Genomic DNA, 9,105 nt, shown 5'->3' with positions numbered 1-9,105 from the left:
CAAGAGGTGAACGATTTAACACGTCTCAGGAGCAGAGAACAAATATTTGGTGAAATTCAATAATAACTACCACAAATAGCTGGGGCAAACATCATAATGGCTTCGTGGGAGAATTGTGATTTAGTAACAGGAAGGAATCTGAACACAGACTTCTTTTCTGTAAGTCCTGCTTTCCGAAGTTTAGACTTGACAGAAATGGGTTTCACTGCAAAAAGCCCATTTTATATGATGCTATAGGATATCAAGGAGAGTTTATGTGAAAACTGTAGATGATTGATAACTTTTGAGGTAGGAAGATGTGAATTAAATGGATCGAGTTTTAAACTAATAAAGAGCCATTTCAATGTCTGTTAATTGCTTATTTCAGTTCATATGTGAACACAAATGAAGATGATACACTTCACATTCTGAAATAGTCACTGTCCTTTTTTATATAATTAATATCCTTTTTTATGGAAGAAAGAAAGAAATGAGATGAAGATGTAAATAATATCATAGAGGCAACAGTGCTCAAGTCAGAAAATGTATGGTTTTAATGTTTTTTTTAAAAGACGAACATGCTAATCATTACGATAAACAAAATTACTATCTTTTTATCTTACCCTTATGAATTCCTCTCTAGATTTCAAAGTCATAAAAGTCTTTACTGCAGGAAATATTTCCTAGTTCTAAAAACACATCCTGCCATCTAAAAATTCCTAAATATTCATTTCTCTGAATTACACTGTTTTGAATTCAACATATTGTCTAAAATTATTTTCAATATGTTTTCCCTTCATAAACCTGTTACAGACTTTTCTTTTTCACTATGAGTATATAATTAAGCTTTACTTAATCTTTCTATACAATTGTAACTTAATAATTTGATTTCAAAAGCAGAGCTGATCTCTCATACCGTTACAAAAACCTTTAATATGTTGTTGGAAACAACTGTGCCATTTTAATCACTTCAACCCTTCAGGGCAGACTTTGTCTTCTGGTTGACTTAATTCTAAACCTGGACTAAGTTAGCAAGAATGACAAACACAGTGCAAAATACATATAGAAGCCACAGTCCATGCCTGACACTTATGCTCGGAGTGAATAAAGGGAGAATATATTAGAGCAATAATGAAAATGCAGCTGTTCTCTATTTTTCCTATGTTTTTACCCTCAAAACTGTTTTTAATGTAATGCTTCTCTATTTTGGAATGGAAGCACTCTTTTCAGTAGCTTGCTATTTTTCCCCTAGAAGGGAAGTATAATAGATATAATCAAGATGATGGATGGGGTTATAATAGAAGGGGGGAAAGTGATGAGATAAGAGATTGCAAAGTGGATGAAATTTTTCAAATGCTGCAATTTCCTTTTAAATGGTACAGAGAGAAAAAAAAAATTAAGACCAATGTTTTAAAATTGATTTGAAGGTTTAAAGATACCAGAACAGTACTGAAACTTGTGTTAGCATTATTCTAAATACACACTCTAAACCCAGCAGTGTGTTCCTGCTGGGAGAATCCCTGCTTTAGAGATTTAGTGGAGATAGAAAGAAATAATATGAACCATTTCAGAATTAATTGAAAATAATGACTAAAGACAAAGGAATTATTTTAGAAGCTAGAAAATCATATTATTTATATATTTCCTCAGCAATTTAAAAGATTACATGAATATGTACATTATTATGCAATTAAAAGGGTGTGGCAACAAGAACAAAAAGTCATTCATTGTCCTCATCTTTAACAGTGACTCAAGTTAACTCTAGGTAAAACTTGGTAGCTATGGATACATTTTGATGTCTTAGATTAATGTACTTTAGTTTACCTTAATTTATATTTTAAGCTGAAAATAAATAGTTCAGGATTAAAAAATATTGTCTGCAGGAATTTTAATCTTATATCATGACTTTCCTTTGATCACAAAAATATTTGTGAAAATTAAAAATAATCAGATTGTGTTGGGTGCCTGGGTGGCTCAGTTGGTTAAGCGACTGCCTTCGGCTCAGGTCATGATCCTGGAGTCCCAGGATCGAGTCCCACATCGGGCTCCCTGCTCGGCAGGGAGTCTGCTTCTCCCTCTGACCCTCCTCCCTCTCATGCTCTTTGTCTCTCATTGTCTCTCTCGCAAATAAATAAAATCTTAAAATAAATAAATAAATAATCAGATTGTGTTTAGAGTAACAAGTAAGAAGACAGTGGTTATCAAAAGTTAATTAAAATTTTTTTATTATGTTAATCACCATACATTACATCATTAGTTTTTGATGTAGTGTTCCATTAAAATTTTTTAAAAATTTTAATGCATAGCCTCCTCCTCCTGGAAATATTTACTGAGATTATCATATTCACTAATACACTTGATTTTGCTTTCCAATTTTATGATATTACATTGTTTCAACCACTTAAATTTATAGATTGGCATAAAAATAAATTCAGTTATATTTAACATGGAATTTTTTGCTGATTTTTATACTGTCATTCAATAATTTTTATCTAAAATATTGATTTCTTAAAATAGTACTTTAGTGATTTTTACTTATGCAAATGGCTTGCAGTAGATATTAGGTTATATGCAATAAGACATAAAAATCAAACTAAAGTATTCTGTGACCCACTTTTTGTATTATTTTTGGACCAATTTTCATTTTAAAAACAAAAAGACTGAATCATGGGGATGAATATTTTTACCTAAAAGAATAAAATTATTGATCAGTATTACTTAGGGATTAGGAAGAAAAAGCACACAACTATTTATGTTTGGTAATCATCTCAATTTTAACCATCTTTCATAAGAATTAAGTATTCAGCAGAAGAAATTTCAATTTTTGTATTTTTGTTTTATATTATAGTTAATTTTGAAAAAGAAAAAAATAGTTAAGAATTTAAAAATGTGCTTTTCCCCAACCACTTCTTCTTTCATTTCAAGCTCTGTTTTATAATTTATTTCTTCTTAAAAGTTTTATTGATATATAATTCCCATACCATAAAATTCACTCACTCCAAGTATACAATTCAGTGTTTTTAAAATATATTCACAGCTGTGCAACCACTACCATAATCTAATTTTAGAACATCTACACACTCTACCAATAAGGACACTGTTCCACTAACAATCGCTCCCCATTCTTCCTTCCCTGAAGCCCTAAGCAACCACTCACCTACTTTCTGTCACCATAAAGGTACCTAAACATTTCTTATTTAATAGAATCATATAATATATGGTCTTTTGTGACTGGCTCCTTTCAATTAGCATAAGGTTTTCAAACTGCATTCACGGTGTAGCATGTATCAATCCTTCATTTCTTTTTATTTTTGAACAATATTCCACTTAAGGGATAAGCCACATGTTGTGGTTTCATTGATTCATGGATATTTATTTCTACATTTTGGCTAGTATGAAGAACGTTGCTATAAATATTTGTGTAGAAGTTTTTGTGTGGATGTATGTTTTCATTTCTCTTGGGTATATACCCATGGGAAGGAATGCCTAAGTAACATGGCAACTATTAACATTTTGAGGAACCACAAAATAGTTTTTCCTAATTGCTGTACCATTATGTGTTACCACAAGCAATTTATGAGGGCTCTGATATTCCAATATCTTTCAACACTTTGTTGCTATTTTATTAAAGTTATTTTAGGGTGTGTGAAGTCGTATCTTATTGTGTTTTTTTTTTTTAAGATTTTATTTATTTGAGAGAGAGAGAATGAGAGAGAGCGAGTACATGAGAAGGGGGAGGGTCAGAGGGAGAAGCAGACTCCCCGCCGAGCAGGGAGCCCGATGTGGGACTCGATTCCGGGACTCCAGGATCACGATCTGAGCCGAAGGCAGTGGCTTAACCAACTGAGCCACCCAGGCACCCCTCTTATTGTGTTTTTAAAAAATATTTTATTTATTTATTTGAGAGAGAGAGACAGAGATAGCAACAGAGAGCACAAGTGCGCTGAGCAGGGAGCCTGACATGGGGCTCAATCCCAGGACTGGAGATCATGACCTGAGCCGAAGGTAGACACTTAACTGACTGAGCCACCCAGGTGCCCCTCTCATTGTGGTTTTATTTCCTTAATAACTAATGATGTTGGGTATCTTTTTTACCTAAATATTGGCCATTTATATGATAATGGTTGAATTTGAAAAAGACCTTGATGAAAACCCCTGGAGTCAGGAGCTAGGGTACAGACTAATTTCACAATATTCTATAAGCTGACCTTTGGCAAGACCCTTAACTGTCAGCACCTAGGTATGATAATTTTAAAATTGTGTTAATATTTGCATCTGTTTTATGGGATTATTATGTGGATTAAGTAGGGTAATGTGAGCATTTTGGATATTACCTGGTATCTAGCATATTTTCAATAAATGTTAATTTTTATAGCCATCCTCACTGTCATTATCAAGTCATCAACGTTATTCTCCTAAAACATATTCAAATGAAATCATGAAAAAATTCTGAGTTAGACAGACTTTTTGTAAGAAAATTTCAGAATCCGAACATTTCTAAAACAGAAGACAGAATTATTTTATATTCAAAACTATTATTTAAATTACTAGTAGACATCTATGAGTACCTTTTAAATCTGCACATCAAAAATAATACTACACATATACATACACATTTTAGTATAATGATTAATTTTTTAAAAATTAATGTAAATTATGACAGTTCAAACAGAAAGCAAAGATATTTAAAATTTTTTATTTACTAAGGCTTACCCTATTTTAGATTAAAAGGATAAAGAAATAGTCTTGCTACTATAATTTTCAGTTAATTGCTTCTCTTATACTATAAGCCAAGATCTACAGAACTCAAACAAGGGATTTTTGACATGACTTTACATGTACTAAATCAACTATGGTATGTGTGATATGTTGGTGACATGCCAAATGATTCTCTTGTTACTTGACCTCACATTTATAAGAGAATCATTATCTTCCCTCATTCACAATACGTTAAAAATAATTTTTTTAGCAAAGCAAATGAAAATTTAGAGTGGAACTGTTCTAATTTTACAGATGAATAAACTGTAGCCTAGAGGTGAAGGGAATGGGTTGAATTAATATTGGCATAACATATGCACATGACTTAACTCTAGACACAGCACACAACCCTGGAATAGGGCTTTCTCAAGAGGTAGAAGAAACTGGACATTGAACAATTGCATTTGGTTGGACTCAGGCATGATCAGCATTAATTATCTGATTCTACAGAGAGGATACCTCTATAGAGAAAGTATGCATTTTTTTTGGAATGGTTTTATCCAAATATGTAGACAGTTATGGCAAATGATTCTTGTATTTGTAGTTTTCCATTGTAACCCAGTTAAAAGACTTCACAAATAAAGTGAACCAAAAATTGAAGCATCTTTCAAATATATAAACAATCTGAAATATATAAGATGATTTACCAAGAAATTAACTGATTAAAGAATCTCTCAAAGATATAAATGGTCTAAATTATATGGGGAAGATAAATTGCCAAAAGTGACCAATCGGAAGGAAAAACCATCAATGAGAATACAAACCACAGTTGTTTTTTTTTTTTTTTTAAAGATTTTATTTATTTATTTGACAGAGAGAGACATAGCGAGAGAGGGAACACAAGCAGGGGGAGGGGGAGAGGGAGAAGCAGACTCCCCGCCGAGCAGGGAGCCTGATGTGGGACTCGATCCAGGGACTCCAGGATCATGACCTGAGCCGAAGGCAGTCGCTTAACCAACTGAGCCACCCAGGCACCCAAACCACAGTTTTTTTACATATCATCTACCAACAGATTATGTCTCTGGTAAAATCTCTGCAAGCACTGTGACTAAGTATAATTAATAAATCTATGTTGTCGAATCATATAATGAAGGTGATTTAGCAAATTTGTAGACGGAAGGAAAACGAAATTTACTGTTTCTACCTACAGGTAAGAGTCTGTGATACTTTAATAGCTTCATGTTTATAGTCGAGTCCAGAATATCTCAAAAAAAATTAATTACATCTATACGCTCTGCCAGAGGCATCATGTGTCTGCAGAGGCTGATTTGCTTTGCAGTGTTTGCAACACACAAACTCTACCAATAAAATTTACACTACTGGAATTTTGGTATAAAGCCCAATAAATATTTTATTTTATTTTTTTTAAAGATTTTATTTATTCATTCGAGACACAGAGATACAGAAAGAGAGAGGACAAGCAAGGGGAGTGGCAGAGGGAGAAGCAGGCTCCCCGCTGAGCCAGGAGCCCAATGTGGGGCTCGATCCGAGGACCCTGGATCATGACCCGAGCCGAAGGCAGACGCTCAACCATATGAGCCACCCAGGCGCCCTAGCCCAATAAATATTTTAATACTTAATTCTACCACTTGTTATTTTCATGAAACTAATAACCATCTGTTCCCCATCTGTCAAAAAAGCATGAAAATAAGATAACTGCTATCAATATAATTCATGATTCAAAGAGGAGGTATTTATTATTTGAACATAAATCATAACTGCTTCCTCCTGCTGGACTAGCATCACCCAACACCTCTTCTAAAGCAAATTGAGGGGAAAAAAAAAAAAAAAACACTTCAGATTTCTTAGTATCAATAACAGTGCACAGGGCATTAAATTTAAAAAGTCAGTATACTAGGAAATAGGAACAATGGGCTCCCCAAATTAGCTCTTCCCAAAAAATATTGGTGCCTTTGAACAGGTCACTTTATCCTTCAGAAAAAGATTAGATTAAACTGATTAGCTTATGGACAGGTAATAGAAGGAAGTCTATAGTTATGCCAGTAAAATGTAAGTTAATCATTAGAAAGCATCATTAGGAAAATCTGTTCTGTTTCCTGCTGTATATCAAGCAGGGCTGTTGGTAAAGTCAGGAGTAAATCACCCAAATATAGAGCTGCTGCTCCCTGAAATGTTCCTATACACTTGACAAGGCCACCCTAAACAAGAAGCTGATTGCCTCAATGCCACTTGTCCCCATTAAATATAATTCAGTGATTCCATCCAGTGAGGGTATAATACCTTATCTAAGATTTGGGCTTCCTACCTGCAAAGGGTACACACTCAAGCTCAGGACTTTCTAAAGTATCCCCACAAAAGAAGACTTATTTTCTAGATACCTTTATGCAGAATAAAGATTTTCATAATTAAACACGAAAGTGTATGTGTGTCTGTGTGTTAATGTGTTTGTAGCAGTGACTGTACAGGGAGAAGTGGGACATAGGTCTGGTCAGCAGAGAGGAAAGCCAATTTCTGTTGCCTGTCCTGTTAGGCTGCAAGGCTAAAGCTAAGCGCAGAGGTTAGAAGGTAGATTACCCTATGGATGGAGTTTGCCACTACTTGCTAGGGAGAGTTAGACACAAAAATGGCATGATGTAAAGAATATTACATTGAAAATCAAATATATTTCTCTTTTTAAGCATTCTTATCAAGGGCTAAGCTACTTCCTAGATGTATAAAGAAGCATGATTCATTTTTCATTTATAAAGTTATCCATTTAGTGAGAAAAAGAAGCTTTCTGTTCATTTAAAAGTGCTGTTATGGCTTCCCCAAGAGGGCGGCCATGAGGACGTTTGTGGCTTAGAAGTGGCCACAGGGAACAGGCAGCGGCTCCACCTAGGGATTCCTGAGGCCGTATTTGTGGAAGATGTAGATTCCTTCATGAAACAGCCTGGGAATGAGACTGCAGATACAGTACTAAAGAAGCTGGATGAACAGTACCAGAAGTGTAAGTTTTTGGAACTCAACCTTGCTCAAAAGAAAAGGAGGCTAAAAGGTCAGATTCCTGAAATTAAGCAAACTTTAGAAATTCTAAAATACATGCAGAAGAAAAAAGAATCCACCAGTTCACTAGAGACTAGATTCTTACCGGCAGATAACCTGTATTGCAAAGCCTCAGTTCCTCCTACTGATAAAGTGTCTGTGGTTGGGGGCTAATGTAATGCTTGAATATGATATTGATGAAGCTCAGGCATTGTTGGAAAGGAATTTATCGACTGCCATGAAGAATCTTGATTCTCCTGAGGAAGATCTTGATTTTCTTCAAGATCAATTTACTACCACAGAAGTCAATATGGCCGGGGTTTATAACTGGCATGTAAAAAGATGATTCTACCAAGAACAAAGCATAATGCTGGCAATTAAAAATGTGGTTCAGTTTTCCAAACATGTTATTTTAAATACCCCAAAGTTTATCCCTAAAGGTTGACATGACTTTGATTTTTTAACAGCAAAAATGATAATTAAAACTTAAAAAAAGATAAACGTCATTTTATTATAAAAACAAAATTGGTTTCAAGTATTTTATGAAATCAGCAGCACTTTAATTTTTTATTTCCAACAAAGTAAATGCTACTTTCATCATTTTTTTTTGGTTTGTCACTAAAAAAATAGTCTTCGCTGAAATGGCTGAGGCATGCTATGGAAGCTGAATTCTGGACACTTTTCTTTATTGGCTGTTACTCTCACTTGATGTGGTTAAACCAGTGTAGAGGTAGGAAAAACAGTTAGTTTAAATATTTCCAAACTTGTTTTCTTTAGTACACGTAGGGCTTTATGGCTCTCTGTTGCTGTTATTTGTCTTATATAAATGGATTTTCATGAATTACTGCTTAGCCAATAACTATTATAATATTATGTACATTTCAAGAAATGGTAATTTGCCTTCCTAAACAGTTAGAAGGCTATTGAGACAGTGCTTTTTCTTACCCCATAGAAATACACAGTGCCTTTGCAATGTCAACATACAGGAGATCTTGGCCAACATGAAATAACAAAATTCTTTAGCCACTCAAAACTCTTGGCTAAGGCAATTTTGTATTTCTTAACAGTTCTCCAAAGCAGCTGAACAAGAATATTAAGATAAATATAAATCTTTAGTGGTTGAAAAGATTTGTGGGCTTTTTTATTCATGATAAAACCTCATAGGAAGAGTAGAAAAATCCCTGTGGAAAGCCATTGGTCTAGTGGCTAGCACTAGGTGATACAGATTCTGATAAAAAATGTATTATTCCATCTCCATGTAGTACAACATATACTCGTACAATGTTTTGTACTTCTTTTTCATGATATTAAAACATTAAAGTTAAAAAATAAAATGAAAGTGCTGTTATATTAAGGATAGAGTTCACAGAACACCGTATCTTGTGA

The 9,105-nt window shown here is 34.0% G+C and overlaps 1 pseudogene; it reads left to right on the top strand.

Moving 5' to 3' along the window:
- Positions 1-7,569: 7,569 nt before the first annotated feature.
- On the top strand, positions 7,570-8,087 carry LOC118000000 (annotated as a pseudogene).
- The last annotated feature ends 1,018 nt before the right edge of the window (positions 8,088-9,105 follow it).

Source organism: Mirounga leonina, unplaced genomic scaffold (genome assembly GCF_011800145.1).
Source record: "Mirounga leonina isolate KUSES-001 unplaced genomic scaffold, KU_Mleo_1.0 Mir_115, whole genome shotgun sequence".
Taxonomy (NCBI): Eukaryota; Metazoa; Chordata; class Mammalia; order Carnivora; family Phocidae; genus Mirounga; species Mirounga leonina.
This window is presented reverse-complemented; position numbering and strand designations above follow the sequence as displayed.